The following is a 26,958-nucleotide window of genomic DNA, read 5'->3' as shown; positions in this document are numbered from 1 at the left end:
AAGAATGAAACTAGAGCACTTTCTAACACCATACACAAAAATAAACTCAAAATGAATTAAAGATCTAAACGTAAGACCAGAAACTATAAAACTCTTAGAGGAGAACATAGGCAAAACACTCTCCGACATAAATCACAGCAGGATCCTCTATGACCCACCTCCCAGAATATTGGAAATAAAAGCAAAAATAAACAAATGGGGCCTAATTAAAATTAAAAGCTTCTGCACAACAAAGGAAACTATAAGCAAGGTGAAAAGACAGCCTTTGGAATGGGAGAAAACAGCAAAAAAGCAACTGACAAACAACTAATCTCAAAAATATACAAGCAACTTCTGCAGCTCAATTCCAGAAAAATAAACAACCCAATCAACAAATGGGCCAAAGAACTAAATAGACATTTCTCTAAAGAAGACATACGGATGGCTAACAAACACATGAAAAGATGCTCAACATCACTCATTATCAGAGAAATGCAAATCCAAACCACAATGAAGTACCATTTCATGCCAGTCAGAATGGCTGTGATCCAAAAGTCTACAAGCAATAAATGCTGGAAAGGGTGTGGAGAAAAGGGAACCCTCTTACACTGTTGGTCGGGATGCAAACTAGTACAGCCACTATGGAGAACAGTGTGGAGATTTCTTAAAAAACTGGAAATAGAACTGCCTTATGAACCAGCAATCCCACTGCTGGGCGTACACACAGAGGAAACCAGAATTGAAAGAGAAATGTATACCCCTATGTTCACTGCAGCACTGTTTATAATAGCCAGGACATGGAAGCAACCTAGATGTCCATCAGCAGATGAATGGATAAGAAAGCTGTGGTACATATACACAATGGAGTATTACTCAGCCATTAAAAAGAATGCATTTGAATCAGTTCTAATGAGGTGGATGAAACTGGAGCCGATTATACAGAGTGAAGTAAGCCAGAAAGAAAAACACCAATACAGTATACTAACGGATATATATGGAATTTAGACAGATGGTAATGATAACCCTGTATGCCAGACAGCAAAAGAGACACAGATGTATAGAACAGTCTTTTGGACTCTGTGGGAGAGGGAGAGGGTGGGATGATTTGGGAGAATGGCATTGAAACATGTATAATATCATATAAGAAACGAATTGCCAGTCTAGGTTCGATGCAGGATACAGGATGCTTTGGGCTGGTGCAGTGGGATGACCCAGAGGGATGGTATGGGGAGGGATGTGGGAGGGGGATTCAGGACTGGGAACACGTGTACCCCCGTGGCAGATTCATGTTGATGTATGGCAAAACCAATACAATATTGTAAAGTAATTAGCTTCTAATTAAAATAAATAAATTTAAATTTAAAAAATAATTATTTATATAATTATTTAAACTTAAAATATTACTTTATAAAGTAATAAAGTATCAGCTGCGCATACACCAAGATGTCTCTAAAAAGCTAACTTCATAGCATCCTTGTAAATATACTACAGACCTCATGACACTGTACAACAAAAGCCAAAAAAAAAAAAAAATTAAGCTTCCATTACTGTATGCTAGCTATTATTTCTACATCCATTTAAACATTTCAAAGTATCTGTATGAGAAAGCCTTACTCATCTGCTTACAAAATAAAAAGGGATTTAAGATAACAGTAATTCATTAGCAAAACTCAGACCATATTTCTGGCTATAGAAGCCATACCATTTTATGCTTTTCATAATAAAACTGCTCCGAGCCCTAGTAAAACCAAACAACCTAGATTTGTAGTCAGCATATCAAATTTATGTCTTGAAGCAAGAAACGAAATCAAGAGCTTTACAAATAATCTGACTTGGAAAATAGTTTTCATCTTACACTCTGATTTGGATCCATTACAATGTTGAGGATTCAAATACTATGTTCAAGGCTCAGAAGCAAATGCTGGGGTCAATAACACCTTCATCCTAATAAGGTAAGAATGAAGAGCTGAATATCTGTCAGCCTTAGACTGGGAATGGAGAAAGAAGAAGAAACAACGCAACAGAGGGCAATAAAGCCAATTGCTTTGTGTATATAACTCACTTAATCCTTTCTTAAAGGCCATCCCTATCATACAGACGAAGACACTAAAGCACAGAGCAGTTATAATGTGCCTACAGATGCTCAAGCGGCAAGTGGCAGTGCTGGAATTTGAACCCAGGCACACACCAGAACCTCTGCTCTTCACTGTTAGGCTATAAAGACTCAAAATATTTCCATCTTCTTGATGGAAGGAGATATATAGATAGACAGGAAAGGCAGTTCCACAAATCACCAAGATGATTACAGCCCAGCAGTGGTGGTTTAGTTGCTAAGTAGTGTCCGACTCTTCAGACCCCATGGACTGTAGCCCGCCAGGCTCCTCTGTCCATGGAATTCTCCAGACAAGAATACTGGAGTGTGTTGCCATTTCCTTTTCCAGGGGATCTTCCTGACTCAGTGATTGAACCCTTGTCTCCTGCACTGCAGATGGATTCTTTACCACTGAGCCACAAGGGAAGCCCTTTAAAGCCCAGATTTCATTCAGTTAAGATGCTTCTGGGACTTTCCTGCTGGTCCAATGGTTAAGAATCACCTGCCAGTGCAGGGGACACAGGTTCGATCCCTGCTCCAGGAAGACTCCACATGCTTTGAGGTTACTAAGCCCATGAGACACAACTGTTGAGCCTTTGTGCTCTAGAGACGCCGTTGCAATGAGAAACCTAGAGAGTAGCCCCCGCTCAGTGTAACTACAGAAAGCCCGAATGCAGCAATGAAGACCCAATGTAGCCAAACATAAATATTCGGGCAGTAAGAAACTGAAGACCCAGCCCTACCTCCAGCCTATGTTCACGATGCTCAAGAGTTCTGCAAGCCCAGTGGCTTGGGACATAAGGGATAGGCTTTGAATCCACTCATAATTCTGGTGTGAACAATGAAGATCTCAAGAGATTCCCAAGGACTAAATCCCCAAACCACTGTAAATGCCCAAACTCCCCAGCACCCATAAAGCACAATGCTGTCAGTCAATAAGTGTCCATCCAAAATGGTTTGTAAACAAAGTGATGACAAATTTGCTAGATGAATAATAGTTCTCTGACAAATCTCAACGTATCAGAAAGATGATGGATTCATGGGTAAAACATAGAGCTAACTCCTAGTAGACATTTGAGCTCCAGAGCTTTCTCAGAATAAATTTATAAATTGGTGTATATTTGTACATGAGATTCTGGGAATGTAAGGAGAACATGCCTACAAACTATATTAAAATACTTCAGTGAATATTATTAATTGTAGCATAAAGGCAGAGAGGGAACTAGAGTTCATTCTAACATAGCTGGTGAACAGCACTTGTGATGCACATAATGTTCCAGTTGTAACTTCAGTTTACTTATTCTTTCACTTTGATGTTGGTTTAGAACAGTCCCAAAGAAGGCCATTAAGATTGAGAATAAAAATAATAACTAAAGCTTTCATAGCTCAATTTTGGGATATGCTAAAGAACTGACTCATTTGAAAAGACCTTGATGCTGGGAAAGATTGAAGCCAGGAGGAGAAGGGGATATCAGGATGAGATGGTTGGATGGCATCCCTGACTCAATCGACAGGAGTCTGAGTAAACTCCAGGAGGTGGTGATGGACAGGCAGGGCTGGAGTGCTACAGTCCATGGAGTCGCAAAGGGTCAGACACGACTGAGCGACTGGACGGAACTGAACTGAAAGAGTCATTGGTTACATAATAACATAGTTTCAAAGGCCCTCTGGCTGCATGTTAAACTAGTAAGAGATAAATTAACAGGTAGCTATATACAGAGAAGGAGAGGTTATTTTAAAGTCACCAGCCAGCATAAAACTGTTGTAAAGCACAGGGAGCTCAGCTTGGTGCTCAGTGCTGACCTGGAGGGGTGGGATGGAGGGTGGGGTAGAATGGAGAGTCTGGTGAGAGGGAGGTTCAACAAAAGCAGGATATATGTAGACATGTGGTTGGATCACTTTGTTATTAAAGCAGAAACTAATACAACATTGTAAAGCAATTATACACCAATAAAGTCAGTTTAAACTGTATAAGAATTGTGTCAGAACATTTCAAGTGTTCAAACATCTAAGAAGTCTGAGATGACAGTCCTGGTGCTTTTACTCACCTACACTTTTAGGAACCTGTTTCCCAGAGGTCCTCTCTGTTCTTGAGGGTGTAGAATGCAGTAAGGGCGCCGGAGGCCCAGGAGGCTGCTGCTATCTTGTCCACTAGAAATTATCCAAGATAAGAGGTTGTGCTGCTTCTTCACTTCCAAGTGCTGAAACAAAACACAAATTCAACATGCTTACAAGGATGGCTCAGCAACCCAAGAAAAATCTTAAGCCATTAAAAAGAAAAGTCCTAATGAAAACACTACTTTAGTAAAGTCACTACAGGCCCCTCCCTAAATTCTGCACAGGATGACGTGATTACCAAAAACAAAGAAATCCAGCAGCAAAACTGCCTGCATGTACTACATGCTGTAGCTCACGACTGGTTATCCACGGGATCCAGCTCAGTCTCCTTGAAAAAAATAACAGATCCAACTCAATTAATCCAAAGCAACCTAGTAATGAAAGAACCATCTGTCTCCTTTTTCAGCTCCTCTCTACACATACACACAGCTTTATTGTTCAGTGCAGAGGTGAGAGAAGGAGCTGCTGGAAAACTCTCTGAAGAGCAAGGGGAGGGAGGGAGACAGGAGAATGAGGAGAGATCAAGAACAAAACTATCCAGAAGGAAGGGTGGGAAATTAGTGACAACTGCAACTCCTTTAACAATGGGTGGTAGGCTACTTTCTCCAAAAAACTTTGGAAGAAAAAAAAAATCTCAAATTGCTCCTGCTACCATTTTTCTTACACAAGACTAAAAACTCTGATACAGAAACAAATAAAACATAAAACCCTGCATGTTCTGTATTTCTTGTGTTAGTAGAAAGTGTTTGTTTTTTTTTAATAAAAACTCTTAGGAAACAAATATCAAAAACAAAACCACTAAAAATAGGGCAAATATTTATTTCAGAACTCATTTATGACTCTAATTCCTACAATAAGAAAATGATTATACTTAATTATGAAAATCATAGAGTTACATGAAAAATATTTAGAGTCTACCAAATAAAGAAAGTTTTAAAAAGCTGAGTACATTTCCATACGTGAGATGTATGTGTGGTGACACATGACTGCAAGACAGAGAAAACAGGAATCAGTTGATATGCTGAGTTGTGGACTGCATGGGATTTTTTTTTCTCTAAAGTTCAAAATTTATGGAGAAACAGAAAATGGTTATTTTCATATATTTCAATATACATTTCACTTGTGAAGTGCTAAGCAGTTTGTGAATTTAGAAATTAGAACAAAGGCAAAGTGGTGATCTTTAGTGGCAATTATAATAGAAGACTTCTATTCTATTCTATTAGGGAATTCCCTAGTAAGCTCAGTTGGTAAAGAATATGCCTGCAGTGCAGGAGACTAGGGTTTAATCCCTGGGTCGGAAAGATCCCCTGGATCTCTTGCCTCCAGTACTCTTGCCTGGAAAATCCCATGGATAAAGGAGACTGGCAGGCTACTGTCCATGGTTTGCAAGAGTCAGACACAACTTAGCAACTAAACAACCACCATTCTATTCTATTCTAATTCCATGATAATAGAAGTCTCCACCATAAGACAGAATTTTGAACCTATGGAAATTGCGGATAATGATAAACTTGCACCTCAGAATCATTCTCCCTAAATGTATAGAAAGCACAACTCCTGGGTTTCTATCGTCTTCAACCTATGATAGTTACTATATGCTAAAGTCAAGAAGTGATCAAAAATCTGAAGCTGGAAGGTTAAGAAAGAAACCTCAAACAATGTCATACCAGGAATAGCTAGAGGATGGGGATTTAGTTACACCTGGAGAAGCTTAAATCATGGAAGGCAAACAAGATGGCCATTTTCAAGTCTGAATGACCTTCATGAAAAAGAGACATAGCCTGGTTCTGAAGGCCAGCGGGGTTAAGCCAAGGCCAGTGAATGAAAAATTCAAGGAATGGACATGCTTAGGTTACCTAAAGATAATACAGGTTTCATTTCTGGACAATGAGTCACTGGTTACTAAAGATACTCTGTTTTAAAAAACTGCTTGGGATGGATTTGTATAGTACTCCTTAAAAAACTTTAATGTCCATCATCATCACCTGAGCATCTTCCTATCAGAAGGTCAGGGGGTCATGAGATTCTGCATTTCTTACAAGCTCCCAGGTGATGTCCATGTTAATGCAGTGTGGTTACAAGTGTTAGAATGTTACTTAAACTAGTATTTCCCAAAGTTTTCTAACAACATGACTTCAAAAGTACTCTCCAACCCTGATTTGGGGGCAGATGATTAATAAATTTTACATATTAAGTAGTTATTAGTGGAATTTTGCAGGCACACACCTTCAAATTTAAAAAAACAAATAAATAAAGCTATAGGTTAGTATCTTCCAATATCCCCCCAGCTGATACTTTAAAGCAATAACCAATTTTGCCCAATTTTAAACAATACTTTTTTTAACTTCCATTAAAAAAAGAAGAATTAAAAAATGACAATTTTACTCCAAGTTCGGCAAAGTAAGTGTGTCCCAGTGAATGAATGAATGCATGCTCAGCATTTAAAATGCAGTTACTTATGATTTTCGTATACAACAGTTAACAGAGAAGTAAGATAAGGCAAAACACAGCTAAAACTTTTTTTCCTAGTGATCTGTATTAAAAATCATGTGTCTCCAAAGGTGAGGGTATGCGGACAGAAGACTCCCAAGGCGACACTTGTAGTTTTCTTTTTCCATGTAGGGCTCTGCCTTCTTTTCCAAGCCCTGACATTTCACCTCTCCTCCACCCGATTTGGGTGGTAAAACCCCTTCAATGCTTTGAAACTTTCCTTCTTGCTCACATTTTGCTTAGCTCCCTCCTTATCTAAGAAACTTGGGCTTTTAATCAGTTCAAAATCCTAAGTGACGTCTTTCCTGGAGAAATATGCTAGTATCTGAACACACAGCCCTTCCTCAAATTTTAAATCCTTCTTAGGTTTCTCTCCCAGAATAAATAAGCCCACAGCTAAGAGGGAACCAGCTTCCTGTCTTTCCTCCTACTCTGTAAGTCCCCTTTCCAAAGAGCTTATTGTTTTATAGTTTGCTTTAAAGTTATAAGTAACATTCCATCTGATTTACAAAAGCCCTTTTTCTCAAGCTACTTACTACATCAGTGTATTCTGAATGAATGTAAGCTTATTCTGCTTCCTGAGAAGCATCATTTCCTGTTTAATTCCCCTTTTGCTATTTTTAAAAGGAAAAAAGTGAGTAAGCTTGAGGATAAACAATCAGAAGAGCATATATCAAATCTTAAGGCTAAAGTGCTGGAAATGTTCCAGCTTAACGTCCATCAAAGGATCCTCCAAAGTCAAATTACAAATATGATGCTAATCTTAACTTGGGGTATCTTATAATTATTGTTACAAAGAAACCATCATGCATGTGATATATATTTTTATTAAATCATATAATCCTAGATTTACTTCCAAATGCAAGCTAAATTAATCCTCTACGCAAAGGGAGTCAATTCATTTCCTGGTAAAATTAACTATGGAAGTTTTCACCTCACTATAACTTTGCTGATTTAGGCAATAACCAATTTCTGGGCTTCCCTGGTATTTCACTGGTGAAGAATCTGCCTGCCAATGCAGGAGGCATGGGTTGGATCCCTGATCCATAAAGATCCCACATGTCGAGGAGCAACTAAGCCCATGAGTCTCAACTGTTGAGCCTGTGCTCTAAAGACCAGGAGCTGCAACTACTGAAGCCCACGGGCCCTGGAGCCTGTGCTCCACACCAAGAGGCGCCACCTCAGTGAGCAGCTCACGAAAAGCAATGAGGAGTAACCCCCGCTCCCCACAACTGCAGAAAACCCTGCGCAGCAACGAAGACCTAGCACAGCCAAAAGTCAATTTTAAAAAGCAAAACAAAAAACAATTTCCCAATGCCAGACCTTCTTCCAGGCACCAAAGACACAGTAGTGAAGAAGAAAATCAGTTTACAATCCAGGAAGAGAGGGAGAAATTAACAAGCAGTTGTTATTACTATTAAGTAATACTATTTGGTGTTATTATTATGTAGCAATTATTAAATTACAACTGTGATCTGACAAGGCACCTAGGTAGGAGAGGGCAGGGAGCCTCAGAGGAATTTGAGAGAATTCACAGAGAACTCGTCTGAGGAGTAAACAGATGAAATCAGGGTAAAAATGAAAAGCATCCCCAGCAAAGGAAATGGCATTTGTGACTGAGGCTGCTGCTAACAGAAGTGAGCATGAAAGTAAGAGCTAATCTTTGTTGCATGCCTACCACATGCATGGACTCACAGAATCCTCACAACAGTGCTGAGTTGGGCCTGTTTTTCTAATTTTGTAAATGAGGAGACTGAGAGGCATAGAGACGTTAACTTGTCCAGGGTGTCTCAAAGCTAGATGTCGAGCCAGGGTTGGGCGAGATAATCTGCTGCTGGTCTATTTATTCTGAACCCATCAGCTACTCTGTCTTTCCAGGAACTAGATCAACTTGAAGCCTTCCTCATCTTCAAGATTCATTATGCCAATTTTCATTTTTCAAAGAATGACATAGTGAAATATGGATGTATTGGAAAATCTTCAGTCTCATTCCCAGAGTTTTGATAAATGTAAGATTCCTAGATTGAAACCTATTTCACTAGGAAATATTACATGAAATTTTTTCATTACAGAAGCATTAACAGAAGTCCAAATGTTAATATACCATATGCTCACAAACCCATTAACCATTATCTTCTCAGGGATTCTTTTTTAATGGAGATTTGTGTTCCTCTCTCTACCCTCCTCTTTTTCTCTGGGATCCAACCACAATCATGAATTTGCCTACTTTTTATTCACATACACGTACATACATATGTGGTATATGATAATGCTTTAAGTAATGGTTTAACATTTACATACGAAATACAGAATGTTTTGAAATTTGAATTTTTTCACTCTACAATTCAGGCTCAGAGATCCATCCATACTGATGCATAAAGGTCTGATTCATTCAAATTCTGTACATATCCTATTAATCAATTGCACCACAAGTCTTTCCATTCCCTATCAGCAGATATTTAAGCTGTTTTCAGAGAACTACTGATCTAAATGTCATTTTGGAGCCAAATATATTTTTTTTCCAATCTAAAAAAAAGGAGTTTACTAAGATAATCTTACCAACAACTCTTTGCGACCCCATGGAGGCCAGAATACTGGAGTGGGTAGCCTTTCCCTTCTCCAGGGTATCTTCCCAACCCAGGAATGCAACAGTTATCTCCTGCATTGCAAGTGGTTTCTTTACCAACTGAACTATCAGGGAATCCCTACAAACTGCTAGAAACACTTTAAAATTGAAATTTCACTTCCACATAGTCTTTTTTCTTAAGCATAAATTTGATAACTCAAGCTGTTTAAAAATACCTAGATATTTAACATACCAGGTATGACTCTGACTGTGTGGATCACCACAAACTGTGAAAAATTCTGAAAGAGATGGGAATCCCAGACCACCTGACCTGCCTCTTGACAAACCTGTATGCAGGTCAGGAAGCAACAGTTACAACTGGACATGGAACAACAGACTGGTTCCAAATAGGAAAAGGAGTATGTCAGGGCTGTATATTGTCGCCCTGCTTATTTAACTTACATGCAGAATACATCATGAGAAATGCTGAGCTGGAAGAAGCACAAGCTGGAATCAAGAATGTCGGGAGAAATATCAATAACCTCAGATATGCAGATGACACCACCCTTATGGCAGAAAGTGAAGAACTAAAGAGCCTCTTGATGAAAGTGAAAGAGGAGTGAAAAAGTTGGCTTAAAGCTCAACATTCAGAAAACTAAGATCATGGCATCTGGTCCCATTACTTCACTGCAAATAGATGGGGAAACAGCAGCAGACTTTATTTTGGGGGGGCTCCAAAATGACTGCAGATGGTGACTGCAGCCGTGAAATTAAAACGCTTGCTCCTTGGAAGAAAAGTTATGACCAACCTAGACAGCATATTAAAAAGCAGAGACATTGCTACCAACAAAGGTCCGTATAGTCAAGGCTATGGTTTTTCCAGTAGTTGTATATGGATGTGAGGGTTGGACTATAAACAAAGCTGAGTGCCGAAGAATTGATGCTTTTGAACTGTGGTGTTGGAGAAGACTCTTGAGAGTCCCTTGGACTGCAAGGAGATCCAAACAGTCCATCCTAAAGGAAATCAGTCCTGAATATTCTTTGGAAGGACTGATGGTGAAGCTGAAACTCCAGTACTTTGGCCACCTGATGTGAAGAATTGACTCATTTGAAAAAACCCTGATGCTGGGAAAGATTGAAGGTGGGAGGAGAAGGGGCTGACAGAGGATAAGATGGTTGGATGGCATCACCAACTCAATGGACATGGGTTTGGGTGGACTCCAGAAGTTGGTAATGGACAGGGAGGCCTGGCATGCTGTGGTGCATGGGATTGCAAAGAGTCGGACACGACTGAGCAACTGAACTGAACTGATGACTCTTTGAAAACACAAAGTTAATAGTATTTTAAATGAGAAAATACATTTCTAGGTAAAGTAAATCTATAATCATTCTGTTACAAACAAAACATATTGAAGAAAAAGTGTATGCAAAAAATAGTCTTCTTATAACCACTTTCTTTTTCTGATAACCACACTGACTAGGCAGAAAACTCTGAGTGCTTGAGCAAGTAGATAAACAAACCAAATGTTTCCCTGGAATGCTTTGTTCAGTGTTTTAGGCAGAAAATAATCCAAGGCACTACCCCACAGAAAGATAATCAAATTTCTCTTTAGAATCGAGCAATTAGGAGGTACTCCCATGTACCAGGGGACTTCCCTGGTGGCTCAGAGGTTAAAGCGTCTGCATCCAATGCGGGATACCCGGGTTCAATCCCTGGGTCGGCAAGATCCCCTGGAGAAGGAAATGGCAACCCACTCCAGTATTCTTGCCTGGAGAATCCCATGAACACAGGAGCCTGGTAGGCTACAGTCCACAGGGTCGCAAAGAGTCGGACACGACTGAGCGACTTCACCTTTCACCCATGTACCAGAGTCAAGGATGGATAAAGTGGACAACGAAGCAAAGTAATAAAATACCAAGTCTTTCACCCTGAAGTCTTTAGACCCACAAACAGTGTGGCCATACACAATGACCTATTTACATTAATGGAAATGTTTAGCTCAAGGATATTGTAACAAAGTTTATTATCCAGCCTAAACTGAAGTCAAGTCTACAAATAAGTGAAGACTTATCAATGGCATTTCTCTACCTTTAATATCACTTCCTATAAAGAATCTGAGAAAACCTCTAAAGGTAGATGTTTTAAAATATGAATAAATGTTTACTAATGGATGCATTCTTTACACGCTAAAATAACCTAGTCTCAGGAGTTCCCTGGTGGCCCCAATGGTTAGCACTCTGCACTTTGACTGCCGTGGCCCAAGTTCAGTCCTTGAGAACTATGATTCAACAAGGCTAGGTGTAGCCAAAAATAAACAAACTACCCAGTCTAGATGTAAAGGAAATTCAAAAAAGAGTATTTTCTCTGAAGAGACGGGGGAGAAATGTTTCCTCTCTTAGCAGATTTTCAAGGAAGTGTTCAACATTCCTAAGAAGGTAAACAAAGCTGGGTTTCCAATGAAAGAAGTAATTACAGTGCACTGGGGATCACCGTGCAGTCAGCTCCACGGTCACAATTAGCCAAAATGTTTTAGCACATTTCACAGGCCAGAGCCAAGGGGATATCACTTCTAGATTCCTGGTCTCCAGTCCAAGAAATCCCCCTGGGCTTAGGAAAACCTACCTAGGCTTCAGGAGGCCGCTCGGAACTCAACTGAAATTCATCCTACCAGTAGTTCAGTGAAATAAACTGGCCAAGCAAATGGAGAAGTTCCATTATCCATTTATCCATCCAACACAGATACCTATTGCCCATCCTATCACATGGCACAAAATCTCAGGGGAAAAAAAAAACTGTCTGAGAGCACAGATGCTCCAAAGGCAAGTCCACAAAAACACAGACATACCAAACATAACCTTTGCCCCATGCTGACCTCTTAACTATAGCTTCGTGCTTAGTTGCCCAGTCGTGTCCGACTCTTAGAGACCCCCTGGACTGCAGCTCACCAGGCTCCTCTGTCCAGGAGATTTTTCAGGCAAGCATACAGGTGTGGGTTGCCATTTCCTTTTCCAAACCATAACTTCAAAGTGCCCTACTTTCTCGTTTTTCAGTTAAGGAATATGTATCTTATAGGAAAAACGTAGAAGCCTAAAACATGCAGCTTTTTTGCATTCCCCCTCAAAGGGCAAAATATATTGCATGAGCAATAGAAACGAGTTATAAAGAGAATAAGAATCAGCGACCGGCCAGAAAGCAGAAGGAGAACTGCTTAAACTTTTCAAACTTTCCCACCTTTGTGATTTTTCTGAATGTCTGGTGACCTCCCCTGGTGTTACTAGCAGTAAGTAGTGACTTCTGAACAGAAAGCAGGGGCCGTGAGAGGCACCTGCCCTCTGCAACCACGCTAGGCTGTGAACATGTAAGGTGAAGGGCGAGTCTGTGCCGAGAGCATTCCAGACAAATGTCCCCAGCAAACCACTGGGTCCTGAAGTAAGAGTACGAAAGAAGGGCAAAGCAAGTGGCCTGAGCATGTGAAGTCACCCTAGGGACTTCAAAACAGTATGCTTCTTACTATTCTCCTTACCCTAGAAACTCAGCCCAGAATAAGAGAAGTTACTGTCAGGCAGTCTAAACCCAATCCTTTGCTGAAGAAAAAAGCACTCTGTCTTCTGCTACCCTCTGCTTAGTCCCTTCTTACTAACTGAAGCCTAACTTTTGGACTGTTTTTTGATCTGAGGGCTTTTTTTACTTTCTAAAATGAGAACTGGCCTTTGATACGTCAAAGTAGAGCAAAATGAAACCTTTATTTACAGCATGCTATACTATTTGAAAAATAGAGATTTTATTTAAAGAATAAAGTTCTATCTTTTTTTCCCCCTATCAAAGATGACCGTGAATCTGAGTAACTGGGGACAACTGGACCGAGGAGGTGGCTCAGGCCAGGTCTGGGAGAACGGCTTAAGGACACCGCAGCAGAGACCCAGCGAGGCAGTGGCGGGAAGTACAGAGAGATGACGTGCCAAGCTTGGTCTGGGATATCCCAGGAAACCAAACTGGTTCAGTCTGAAAACACTAGGGAAGAACAGCGTGGAGAAATAAATAAAAAGCCATATCACTGCCAAGAAGCCTCTGTCCTCCTATGCGGCACATCACAGACATGCAGCAGCCAGGGGCAAGACAGGGAAAATTCCAGAACCAAGGACTAGGGGGGATCTGGGGAACAGAGACGGGGGGTTCAAGCACCAGGCCCACCACAGACACTCTGTGCTCATTTCCCAGGGCTGCAACAACAAAGTACCACAAGCATGGTGGCTTACAATAACAGAAGTGTATTATCTCACAGGTCTGGAGGCTAGAAGTCCACATGCCAAGTGTTGGCAGGGCCATGCTCCCTCTGAACCCGGTCGGGGAGAATACTTCCTTGCCTCGTGCTAGTTTCTGGTGGTTTGCTGGCACTCCTTAGCGTCCCCTGGCTGGGAGATGCCATCACTCCAACCCAGTGTTTGCACACGGTGCTCTCCCTGTGTCTCTGTCCTCACACACATGCTCCTTATAAGGCTACCAGTCACACTGGACCAGGGGGCCACCCTACTCCAGCACGACTTCATCTTAACCACTACGTCTCCATGACCCTATTTTCAAATGAGGTCACATTCCGAGGTACTGGGAGTTATAACTTCAACATGTCTTTTTAGGGAGACACGACTCAACCCATAACACATCTCTTGATGCCCAGTCCTTCCTCTGAGCCAGAGGGACTCTGATTCTCTGCGTGCATGCTAAGTTGCTCAGTCGTGTCTGACTCTCTGCAACCCTGTGGACTGTAGCCCACCAAGCTCCTCTGGCCATGGGATTCTCCAAGCATGAATACTGGAGAATACATGGGTTGCCATGCCCTCCTCCAGGGGATCTTCCTGACCCAGAGATTCAACCTGTGTCTCTTAGGTCTCCTGCATTAGCAGGATTCTTTACCACTAGCATCACCTGGCAAGCCCTTCTGACATCCTAGAGTCATTCAGAATACGTGGGTGCCATTTCAAACGAAAGAGAAAGAGAAAAAAAAATAGCCTATGGTGGTGAAAGTCAGGGTAGTGGTTACACCGTAGGAGAGGAGCAGTGATCGGGCACCGTGCACTCCCGGAAGGCAGGCTACGTTCCGCCTCTTCACCTGGAGGCGGGTTACACAAGTGTGCTTCTTGGGAGGAAATGTATTGAACTATGTGTACGTGGGCTTCCCTCACGGCTAAGCAGGTGAAGAATCTGCCTACAATGCAGGAGACCTTGGTTCGATCCCTGGGTTTGGAAGATCCTTTGGAGAAGGGAACGGCTACCCACTCCAGTATTCTGGCCTGGAGAATTCCGTGCACTGTATAGTCCATGGGGTGGCAAAGTGTGGGACACAACTGAGTGACTTTCACTTCATATGTACATGGTTTGTATGCTCCTCTGCATGGATGATGAATTTCCGTAAGAACTTTACTTTTAGAGAGCTTGGTGCTGTCCAAGAAATAAAGGTGTTGACAGCCCAGGTATAACTTCAGAAAGGAGCTTTACCTGGGAGAAGCCTCAACCCAAGAGTCAGCCACTCAGCCCTGCTGGTTCAGACATTCGAGTGGTCAGTTTACCTGAGATGTTCAACTTCCAGGGGCTGGTGTATAAAATGGAAATACCAAAGTAACACACTTATAATGAGAAAAATATAAGGGCCAAGGAGTACATATATTTGAACTAAAAGATTGACAATTTCTAGAGGCAAATTTCTGGGTGACTTAATAAAAAAGAGTTGTTTGATAACCACAGACCCACAATAAGGGCACAGGCTTCCCAAAACAGTGCCAGAAATGAGCTACAGCGGTTTTTGCCCTGCCCTGTTTTCCTAGCCTTCTTGTGGACCTCTGGCACACATTCCATTTTCAGGCTAATTACAGCTCAAGTATATTCCAGTGTTTTTTCTTTCACATATAATTCTCCTCTGGGAATTTTAAACACTTGTGGTTAGAGAGTTTTCCATCCTATTGCCTAATTTCTAAGCAAGAGAGATCAACACCAAAAGACAGAGTTAAAATACACCGGACCCCACTCAGACTTGGTAGAAAATATATTTCTGCAGTAAAAATACGTAGGATTTCCTAGAATTAAATATAAGTCAGACATTTAACATCAGATATTGCATAAAGCTCAGTTGTGAAAGTGTCTGGTGATGGAAGTAAAATTTGATGCTGTAAAGAACAGTATTTCATAAGAAGTTGGAATTCCATGAATCAAGGTAAATTGGACATGGTCATGCAGGAGATGGCAAGAGTAAATAAACATGGACATCTTAGGAAACAGTGAACTAAAATGGACAGGAATGGGTGAATTCAATTCAGATGACCCTTATACCTACTACTGTGGGCAAGAATCCCATAGAAGAGAGAGAGTAGCCCTCAGAATTAACAAGCGAGTCTGAAATGCAATAGTTAGGTGCAACCTTAAAAATGACAGAATGATCTTGGTTTGTTTCCAAGGCAAACATCACAGTAATCCAAGTCTATGCCCCAACCACTGATGCCAAATAAGCTGAAGTTGACCGGTTCCATGAAGACCTAGAAGACCTTCTACAACTAACACCAAAAAAAGATGTCCCTTTCATCACAGGGGACTGGAATGCAAAAGTAGAAAGTCAAGAGATACCTGCAGTAACAGGCAAGTTTGGCCTTGGAGTACAAAATGAAGAGGGCAAAGGCCAACAGACCTTTGCCAGTCATAGCAGTCACCCTTTTTCAACAACACAAGAGACAATTTTACAAATGACCATCGCCAGATGGTCAATACCGAAATCAGACTGATTATATTCTTTGTAGTCAAAGATGGAGACACTCTATACAGGCAGCATAAACAAGACCTGGAGCTGACTGTGGCTCAAATCATCAGCTCCTCATATTAAAATTCAGGCTGGCAGTGAGCGAAGAAGAACTAAAGAGTATCTTGATGAGGGTGAAGGAGGAGAGTGAAAAAGCCAGCTTAAATCTCAATATTAAAAACACCAAGATCATGGCATCCAGTCCCATCACTTCATGGCAAATAGAAGGGGAAAAGGTGGAAGCAGTGACAGATTTCCTCTTCTTGGGCTCTAAAATCATTGGGGATGGTGACCATAGCCACAAAATTAGAAGATAATTGCTTCTTGGCAGGAAAGCTATGACAAACCTAGACAGTATGTTAAAAAGCAGAGCCATCACTTTGCCAACAAAAAGTCCATATAGTCAAGGCTGTGGTTTTTTTTCCAGTAGTCATATACAGATGTGAAAGCTGGACCATAAAGAAGGCAGAGCACCAAAGAATTGATACTTTCAAACTGTTTTGCTGGAGAAGTCTCTTGAGACTCCCTTGGACAGCAAGGAGATCAAACCATTCCATCCTAAAGGAAATCAGCCCTGAATATTTACTGGAAGGATGGATGCTGAAGCTGAAGCTCCAATACTTTGGCCACCTGATGCGAAGAGCTGACTCACTGGAAAAGACCCTGATGCTGGGAAAGACTGAAGGAGAAGAGGGTGACAGAGGATGCGATGGTTGGATGGCATCACTGGACATGAACTTGGGCAAACTCTGGGAGATAGTGAGGGACCAGGAGACCTGGAGTGCTGCAGTCCATGGGGTGGTGAAGAGTCAGACACAACTTGGTGGCCGAACAACAACAACTGCAGAAGCTCTAAATAACATATTGATGTGTTAAAAATTGAGTGATGTCTTAAAAACAGGAGTGGGGAGGAGAAGAGGAGTAAGAAAGGGGAGCAGAGAGGAGGAAAGGAAGCCAAACTTTAACTGTAAAGGAAACAAATACAAAGTACATCTTAATCAAACTGTACATAAAAATTATCAAGCATATAATTATAGAAGAGGAAGCTGTGGCTTTCTTGAGTGCGAAATGTAATAGGGAGGTACTGGAAGTTTCAAGGCTATGAATTTATAGTAGTCCTGTGGACAGTTTTCCTTGGATATCTCTGTCCTGTTGAAGCCCCTCTCCACTCTCAAATTTCATATAGAAACCCAGGTTTCAGAAGTCTCAAATGATACTTCACATCTCCTTTCTCTTTTTTTTTTGGCTGTGCTTTGTGTGACTTGCTGGATCTCAGTTCCCCAACCAGGGACCGAACCTGGGCCATGACAGTGAAAGCCTGGAATCCTAACCACTAGGCAACCAGGGAACTCCCTCACATTTCTTTCAAGCACTTAGGTTATTAAAAATGAGAGATCAAATAAATATATGTTATGTTAAATAATGTTCATCATTTTCTCATGAAATGTTTTCATCATCTTCTCATGAAAACTGCCATAAATCGGAGGCAGCTAGTGGGATTCCGTCTTCAAGAAAGTCTTCCTTCTCTACCTCTACCCATGTTGAGATGAGGATAGAGAAGATTCGAAGAAAGAAAGTATATGTAAAGTGTTTCAAGAACATATGTTTCAAGATATAACTATCATGTTTTTTAAACTACAGAAAAAGATGAACAGATGTTCATTTTTTTAATGGACATCTGAACAGAGTAGTTTTTACTTCTCAACCCTAGTTTATTCTGAAAAATCACAGTGCCATTCAATCAACAGATTTTCATCTTCCAACTCCACCTGAAGCATGCATACATGCGCATGCACGCACATGTGCGTGTACACACACACACACACACACACACACTGCATCCCTCCACTGTATGCCCATGGATCTCTATATTATAATTAGTACTGTGCCTGGCACATGAAAGGTGTCTAAATATTTATTACTGTTCAATGAAAACTAAAGAATATAACAACATGAGTAGATAAATAGAGTCCAAAGTGAAGTCACAGGATGAGAGGGTGGGATGGCATCACGGAGTCAATGGATACCAGTTTGAGTAAACTCGAAAGCTGGTGATGAACAGGGAGGCCTTGCGTGCTGCAGTCCATGGGGTCTCAAAGAGTTGGACACAACTGAGCAACTGAACTGAACTGAAAGTGAAGTCATGAACTGAAAGTGAAGTCAGGTTCTAATAGGACTCAGACTGGTTAAAAAAAAAAAAATTAGAACCAGAGAAGGCCAAACAGAAAGACTTTCTGGAGAAAGTCAAATTTTAACTATCCAATGAACAAGAGTTATGATAATAGCTATAATAAGAGTTATAATAGTAATAATAATAATGTAACAATATCAATTAAATGTTAGGTATTTGGCAGGCCCTATACAGAACTATTTGCATGTGCTTTCTTTTTTAATTATTATAACTATGATGTGGGCATTATTTCAAGTTTAGAGATGAAGAAAGTGATCTTCATAGAAGTTAGGCAATGTGTTCAGAGTTAGGCAGTTTATCAGCCATGAAGCTGGAAATGAAGGCAGGTTATCATCTAGCTTGGATGGGGTGGGTGGGGAGTGGAAGGAGAAAGGCACTAGTTCTAAAGGCCTTCACAGCCTGCAGCACAGGGAGGCTTTCAGCGACTGCAGAAGCAAATGGAACAGTAAAAAAAAAAAAATGAGCAACAGGAGAGAGCAGAAAACTTCAAAGACCTGTGGGAGGAATTCTCTGGATTTTTGAGCAGAAAAATATTGCTGTAATAAAAACCACACTTGAGGAATGTTAATATAAAAGGTACATGGACAGGAATATTGATGGTCATAGGTGGAGACCTTGGGTAGAAGCTTTGTAAGAAGAAGATAATTGCATTATTTATGGTTAAAGCAGAGGAGGCCTACACACCAACTCTAAAAATAGAGGGAAGCTTTTCAGTTTTCTTTGCAGTAGATGGGCCAGTTTTGTCCTCCAAAAATACTCCAGGCCTGCAAAACATTTACAGATATTTCAATCATCAGAAATTACACATATCCTTTAACATCCTGCTTAAGAAAAAAATCCAATTATTTCTAATCTAATTGTAGCATAGCTGGGATCAAACAAGAGTGATTAGCTAACTTACTCTGACATTTACTTGAGATATTGGCTTCAACTATCAAAAGAATCTTGACAGCAGTATTCTTTATCTCACCAAAATCATTCACAAAAAAAGAGTCCTATAACTTGCAGAGTCTGTCAATTAAATAAAATTATGAATTAAATTACTTGCTGTTGCTGAAAAGCAGCTGGAAATCCATCTGGAACTGGATCAACTCATTGCTCTTGTCTAAATGCAACAAGATAACCCATTTCTCCATTTTAAGTGGTTTATAACTTTATTATACTATAATAATTATATATTACATGATCTAATCTTATACCAGCTTTATATTATCCATAAAAACAAACCAGGGAACTAAAAAAAAAAAAAACCTGACTTTTTAATTCTTTGGCTCTGTGCTGAACATAGAATATGTGCAAATTCCCTATCTTTGCCTCTTCTATCCCTTAAGACACGAAGGACTCTTACAGACTAAAGGGCTGCACAGATTTTAATAAAAGCATTTCATTTTATTACTACTATACTATTTGATTTTAATAAAAGCAGCACCTTCTATGGTGCTGGCCTAAATATTTGCAATAGAGTATTTCCTAAGAAGAAAACTCCTCTAAGCTATCAGAATCACTGGGCTGATAACTTCTCTGAGGACTAAAATCTTATTTGGGAGGGAGACTCCATAAAATCAGCTCAAAGACCAGAAGACTTTGTTTATATTGTTTATATTATAGCAGCATGTCCTTGAGGGACAGGGGGAAAAAAGTCTAAAAGGTAGAATCTTTAAAATATGTATACAGAATATCTCTATTAACCAGGAAGATGCCCTCTAAAGACATCATTCTTTGTGAGAAACTTTGTCACTCTGAGTTTCAGCAAGAGCCCAGACCTGGGCCCTTCTCAGTTCCCTCTGCCAGGCAGGGACTCCCTCTCAACTCTGGCCCTGATGAGAAGAGCTTTTTATCCCCAGTGCATTTGTTTGTGTCTCCAGCTAGGTTAAATGATATCTAACAGAAACCTAAGACATATCATAATAAGCAATGGAATTCAAGCGGTGCTTACTAAAGGGCATGAAATCATAGATGTGAGATGCTGGGCTATTAAAGAGGGAAATGATTTTGTTATCTACTCTCTTGGCACACTTATTTCCTCACTAATGTAACTACAAACCGAACTCAAAGTATCATAAATTATGAATTATGAAACTGAAAATTTGTTGTAATTCAGTCTCTAAGTTGCATCTGACTCTTTGCAACCCCATGGACTATGCACGCCAGGCTCCCCTGTCCTTTACTACCTCCTGGAGGTGGTCAAATTCACGTTCACTGAGTTGGTGATGCTATCTAACCATCTCTGAAAGTTTACTGTACATGAAAACAAATTTGAGAATAGCCATCTGATAATATTCACATACCAGTCTCTTACACGCCAACCTAACAATTTTCAAAAAGAAAAAAAGTTTCAAAGCCAGAAAAGTTTTAATTAATTTAGACAAATCCACAGGAATAAATGCACCTTTCACCCACTTTCTCCAATGGGTCAAGTTTTTGAGATGATACATTGATAATCCTAATAGTTACAAAGAGGAAGCCTAAGAGTTATAAAGATGTTACAGCTGAGCTAATATATTCACACTGTGAGTTAATCCATGGAATGGACGGAGAAACCTGGCAAATGTCTATTCTATTTATAACGTTCTGAACACACCAGGTGGAGGACACAGGGGCAAACAAGACAAGACATAATTGCTGCTTGCTCAGAGTGAAACATGTTTCAGATTTTTATGTCAGCATATCAGCCATAAAGAAACAGATACCAAAAGCTGAAAGATAACTGATATATATATTTCCATTAAGTATGTAAATTAATAAATGAGCAGGGCATCAGGCTAAATAATCTCAAAAGTAATTTTCTAAGAGTATACCAAGTTTCCCCAGAGAGTTGGATACTGGAGATGATGAGCTATCTTGGAATCAAAGGATACCTGATAAAATGCCTCTGTTCATTTCTGATAAACCAGTGCTACTAGGAAGTAATACCTTGGTCATAAATTTTCAGGATTTAAGTGTTATTCTAAGACTGAGAAGATTATCTATGAAGAACAATAGAAACAAAATTTCTAAGGCATAGTATAGTCCCATGGCAACTATTACAAAAGCTCATTTCTACTGAAACTGTAACTCCCTGCATAGCCTGGGGGAAAGGGGGCTGGCATCAGGAAAAGGGAAGAATTTCCCATTATATAGAATATCCCCTCTTCAGACAACTGTCCTTTTGGTTGGTGGCATCTGCAACTAGATGGGAAAAATTAAGTTAATCTATTCAAATCACACTTTCAAAGGATACCAACTGTGATCGATTTGAGTAGATGATTAACTTAATTTTTCCCATCTAGTTTCAGATGCCACCAGCCAACCCAGAGACTTAGAGACAACTAGATATTCAGCCTAGAGAGAAGTTGAGCAATCAGAGCTAGTGATGGAGCGTTTCATGCTTGAGTGAGTACAAGGATTTATTTCAGTGAGTGAGAGGAACACTGTGTCCAGTCCTCTGAGGACTGCTTCTCAGTGTGGACATGCCTGTGCCCTGGCCTAGAGCAAGGAAGGGAAATCAGTGATGGCCAATTAATGGGGAGAAGAAAAATGTGAAGAATGAAAACGTGTGTGAGAGAGAGTGAGAGAACAAGAAAAAGCCCAAGAGGAAAGTCCATTGCCCACCAGGTAAAGACCGAATCTCTAAATCAGCCTCCAGTGGCATCTTATTCTAATGAAAACACAGTTCAAACTTCTTCTTAAGACTTAAAGGTATCTCATAAGCAGTCTTCTGCTTCCCTCACTGACTTCCTCTCTTCCTAGCTTGCGCTTTTGCACTCTTCTCCATCTACAAGTTCTTCAAACATCCCCAGTTCATTTATGCCTCAGGGCCTCTTCAGCTGCCGTTTCCTCTGCCTAGAATGCCCTTCACTTGACTGGCTTCTCATCATTCCTATCTTTCTTCATACACCACCCTCCTCACGGCAGCTCTCTGACTGCCCTAAACCAGCTTCCCTCAGACCCTGTCTGGCACACCCCCATTATGAACTGTCTTCATAACACTCATTCTATCTGAAAAGTGTTTTACCATATATTTGCATCTGATTTATTGATTCCATTTCCCACAGAAACATAAACTCCATAAGAGCAGAGAATGTGTTTTGTTCAGTGCTGCACACCCTACCTAGAACATCTCCTGTACATGGTAGGGATGCAGGAAATATTGGCTGAATCTCAAGTTCCACCATATAGATGACTGCAGAAAGTCACCCAAGAGCCACTGGAAAACCATTCTCTGCCCCTTTTGTTGCCCCATCAAAGCAAAGTGACCGTGACCCAAACAAAGCACATGGTCATGACCGTGACCCATAACCACACCAATTCCAGGCCTGCTTCCACACGCCATGGGGGTGAGAATAACATTGCTTCCCTTAGAGAAATCGCCAGCTTCCTTGCCCTTTCCTCTCCTGGAGGCCTTATTCTTTCATCTCCCACAGATCTTTCCATCCCCAATCACATAAAAAGTAAGTCAGTGTTTAAAGAATTCTCCAAAAACCAGCATTACTCTGTGCAACTGGATGAAATGATCCCCCAGCACACTGTACCTCAGGTAAAAGGGGGAAGAAGAGAGACCACAGAAGAGACTCTTCACTCAGCTTTCTAGTGTTCATGATGAGAAATTTCCTAAAGGTTGGGTGCTTTCCTTCTCCTTTTCCCCAAAGGTCCAGGAAGACGAAAACCCCAATCAGATGCAGAAGGTTGTGGTAGTAAGTGGTAAGCTGCCCATTCCTCCTGGGATGACCAAAAGATCTCCAAAAAGAAAAAAAGAAATATGGACACAAAGAGACTGAGATCCTACTGCTCCTCACTCTCTTTTATCCTCATAATCTCACCCGCAAAATATCATCGCTTCTTAGCCTGACCGCATGTCTGGCAGCCAAGTTCCTGACCAACTCAGTCACCATCAGGAGAAAAAACACCTGCTACCCCACTACAGTGAGAACTGTGCTTCTGACACCCTGACATGGAACCATAAATACAGCTTTCTACAAAAACACTGTTATGTCCAATGCACACATCCTGTTCTATACATCAAGTGCACTCCAAATTAAACACTTTAACTCATTAGGGTTCAATTGGAAACTGTGGTGTATGCTGTTATCCACTGTAGTTAGGATAAGCAGGAGAGAGAGATTTGTTTCAACAGTGACAGTGAGGATGTAGCCCTGCGAAGATTTCTTCCAGGCAAAAGGGAACTTCCCTGAAAATATATTCAGAATGAAAAGAACATTCAGAACATAAGCTATTGGCAATAACAGGCCCTTGTAAACCTGGCCAGACACAACCCATACAAGGGGCATGTCAAAGATGTGGAGAAGATAGAAGATAACTGTTGAAAGTCTGAAACTAACAAGAGGAAAGACAGAGTATGTAGAGCACCTGCTCAAGAAGCCAAGCCTGAAGGGTAATTAAGAAGGTGTGTTCAGATAGGAGAGGGGGATACAAGTGAGCGGGTGGAAGGCACAGGAGAAAGACATGCAAATGAATGGAAGAATCTGTGAGGAACATCTGCTACAGAGGCTTCCTGGGAACCCTGCAAGGCAGAAGTGAAGCAACCCTCCTGTGATCCAATCTAAGTCACTTAACCTTGGGCAGTCTCAGTTTTTTGTTTTTTAATCATAATATAAGGTCAAGCATTCCTGTCTCCTAGGGTGGTTGTGAAGATTAAATAAACTAGCACAGGTGAACTCAATGGGGATCACACTGGGAACCACCTGAGTTTTGTACTTTCCTCTCCTCCTTGATAAGCATCACCTAAAATGCACTTAAACAGGTCTCTGGTCCCCAATCTGAATGCAGTCACAATGGAAAAAAGCCTATTGGTAATCTTCGTGGTTAGCAAATGATGCTTATCAGAGAAACATGAGAAGCACAGCATTACTTCACTTCTCTCTCATAATATTCCATACGATATGGAACACAGAAATATCTCCAACAGAAGCAAACGGCTGTCACTATTATTTAAAATGAGAAGACTTGAAAATTACAATTTTCACAAAAGACAGACTGATTTTTTTAAATGCTATGTCTCTTAAAGTCATTCTTCTGCCAACACTATTTCTATTCCTTTTGAGCTCCAAAGATTTGTATTGATTTGGGGCATAAGATGGAGAAGGCAATGGCACCCCACTCCAGTACTCTTGCCTGGAAAATCCCATGGATGGAGGAGCCTGGTAGGCTGCAGTCCACTTTTATGCATTGGAAAAGGAAATGGCAACCCACTCCGGAATTCTTGCCTGGAGAATCCCAGGGACAGAGGAGCCTGGTGGGCTGCCGTCTATGGGGTCTCAGAGAGTCGGACACGACTGAAGCGACTTAGCAGCAGCAGCAGCAGGGGCATAAGGACAAACTGAGTATCTCCAACAAATCTACTGAAACAATCAAAACAGCAAACTCATTCTATTACTCCATAATACGGAGACACGGTACAACCTGAAACTGTGACAACCAGGGAGGGACTTGGTGAAAATACTGCTCCAGAGAAGGCCTGTGGGAAGGCCCTCCCCCTCCACGGTTAAGGACCACTTGATGCCAGAACAGAAACACAGTTTGGAGAAAAGTTCCCTTCTCATAAACCAAAGTTGCCATTATCTAAAGTGCCTCCGAGCCCATCAGCCTCATTCGGAGACGACAAACTAGATCATCTAAGAGTGGCTCTTTACAGATTTTCGTACTGAAAGTCGGCGGTGAGACTAAAAGGAAGGGAAAACAAATCAATTTACAAATGTCAAATCATCATGGTTCAAATGTAAAAGAGCCTGGCAACCTGACCAGATCTTCCCAAATAAGTAACATCTCCATATAAGTCAAAAGATAATTTCTCAGCCTGCAGCCGGGACAGGAAGTTTTAACACCAGAAAGTCAAATATCAAAGCTAGCCTTGTAAAAGCAGCTATCAGAAACCACGAGACTAGCGTGAACATGGGGCCAGAGGGCGAGGAGCTTCTGGTAGATTCGCAGTTTTCTTATCTACCTAATTACAGTTCTCAGGTGGCGGACCTCTTAAAGCACGTGTAACTTTTGGATTTAGAATCTGCGGCTTCTGTCGTTTCTGATACGTTGCCATTCAAGACGTCTTTTTCATCACCACTCCCAAGCACCGTTTTTAAAACAACATCTTCGAACAGCAACCCCACCCTCAACCCGGTCCCCAACCTCTCTCCCCTCCCTTCCACTGAAGACCTGCACCCCCCTCCCCTCCAAGAAAGGTGCTTTGGGTTTGTTTTTACTTTCTGAAAACTGCCTTTTATAGATTCTCTTTCAAGCCCAAATAACACCACCCAAGGGGCTGAGATCGCCAGGGAGCTCGGTAGCATTCGGCCTCAAAACCACTAGTTTCTTCTCCCCTTTCCCGAAATTAACGGCAGGCCAAGTCCCTGCAATTTTCTCACCGCCGCGCTTTGCGCCAAATCGCCTCAGAGCTGGTTTCTTTAGGTCTAGTTCCACTGTGGCGGGAAGAAGGGTTTCTCGTAAATTTTTTCTAAGGTAAAACGAGAGAACCTTCCAAACCTCTCGCCTCCGCTCGCGTACATCCCCTTTTACAAGGAAATAGTAGCGAGCGAGGAACCCGTCACCCCCGCCGGCCAATCCAGTGCCCAGCGCCCCAGCCGCCCTTACCCGGGGAGCACCCGGGTCCGCGGGCCCCCCACTCCCTGAACCCGGGGCGCGGGGCAAGCGCACGCAGGCTCCTGGGGGTGGGAGGGTGCACGGAGGCGCGCCCCCCGGCCCCTGATCCTCAGAGGCAAAGCCCGCGGATCTCCCCGCACCCCCACCCTCGCCCCGGCGATGCCAACCCGCAGCGAAGCGGGCCGGGGAGAGTTACCCGGCGAGGCCCAGGCGCGAAGACCGCAGAGGCGCGCGGGGCTCCGGGGCCGGGAGCTCGCCCGCAGCCGCTCGCTCCAGCCGGGTGCTGCCTCTCCCGCGGCAGCCGCAGCATCGAGCCGGCGGAAACCGGAGGACGGTGGCGCGGCTCAGCGGCGGCCCGGGAAGGAGGCAGTCTCCCCGGACCCGGCGGGGGACCAGCGAGGAGTCCGAGGCGCCAGGCGGCGCTTGCGCTGCCCACCGCGCCCGGGGCCGGATCCTCGGCGACTGCGCCGAGCGCCTCCGGAGTCGCGAGGAAGCTCCTCCCGCGGCAGCGGCTGCGGCCGCCCCCGAGTGCGCGGAGGAAGGTGCGGGGCAGTGAGGTGCAGAGAGAGCCGCTGGGGCGTCCCCGGGCGGGCAAGGCTGGAGCGGGCCGAGCCCCTACCTTTCTGGCTGGCGGGACTCCAGCCGCGCGCCCTCCCCGGGCGTCCCGGACAGGAAAATCACCAAGGGAGGGCCCGGGGAAAGCGGCGGGTGGCTTTGGACGAGGTAGGAGGATCGGGTTCCACAGACAAGGAGACACTCCCTTCCCGCCCCGGTTTGTCTGGAAAGCTGCAGGGGCGAAAGAGAGGGGCGGCTAGAGAGCTTCCTCCTCCCCGCCGGGCTGGCAGGCGGCAGAAGTAAACACTTTTTGCTTGGCTCGGCGGGGACTTGTGTGACACGAGGCGGGGCAGGCGGTTTGGTCCCCAGCAGAAAGGGCGGGAGTGTCCAGAGAGACCAGAATTTCTGGGCTCTGCCCTTCAAGGACAAATGTGTTAGTGCTTTTTATCTTTTGGAGGAAACGTTAGGGGGAAGGAAGACGAAATGTGTATTTGCTTGTTGAAATAGGTCTCCCTTGAGAAATGCGTATACTATAGTGATGATACTTGGATAGCTGTATTTTTTAAATGTCAGTGTTTGTGAAATAAAAAAT

At 42.3% G+C, this 26,958-nt stretch overlaps 1 protein-coding gene across 4 annotated transcripts in view; it reads right to left on the bottom strand.

Annotated features, from left to right (window-relative positions):
- The window catches only part of ST3GAL6 (ST3 beta-galactoside alpha-2,3-sialyltransferase 6), an 85,901-nt gene extending 59,355 nt beyond the window's left edge, over positions 1 to 26,546 (bottom strand). For 3 of the 4 annotated variants that reach the window (XM_052649267.1, XM_052649124.1, XM_052649343.1), the window contains exons 1-2: positions 26,008 to 26,212; positions 4,120 to 4,272 (exon numbers count right to left, since the gene is read on the bottom strand). The gene's annotated coding sequence lies outside the window, so the exon portion shown is untranslated. Of the gene's footprint in view, positions 1 to 4,119; positions 4,273 to 26,007; positions 26,213 to 26,430 lie in introns of those variants that run through there. The other variant, XM_052649191.1, reaches the window with a different exon arrangement.
- Between the last annotated feature and the right edge of the window lie 412 nt (positions 26,547 to 26,958).

The sequence above is a fragment of the Budorcas taxicolor genome, chromosome 1, assembly GCF_023091745.1.
Source record: "Budorcas taxicolor isolate Tak-1 chromosome 1, Takin1.1, whole genome shotgun sequence".
Classification (NCBI taxonomy): domain Eukaryota; kingdom Metazoa; phylum Chordata; class Mammalia; order Artiodactyla; family Bovidae; genus Budorcas; species Budorcas taxicolor.
This window is presented reverse-complemented; position numbering and strand designations above follow the sequence as displayed.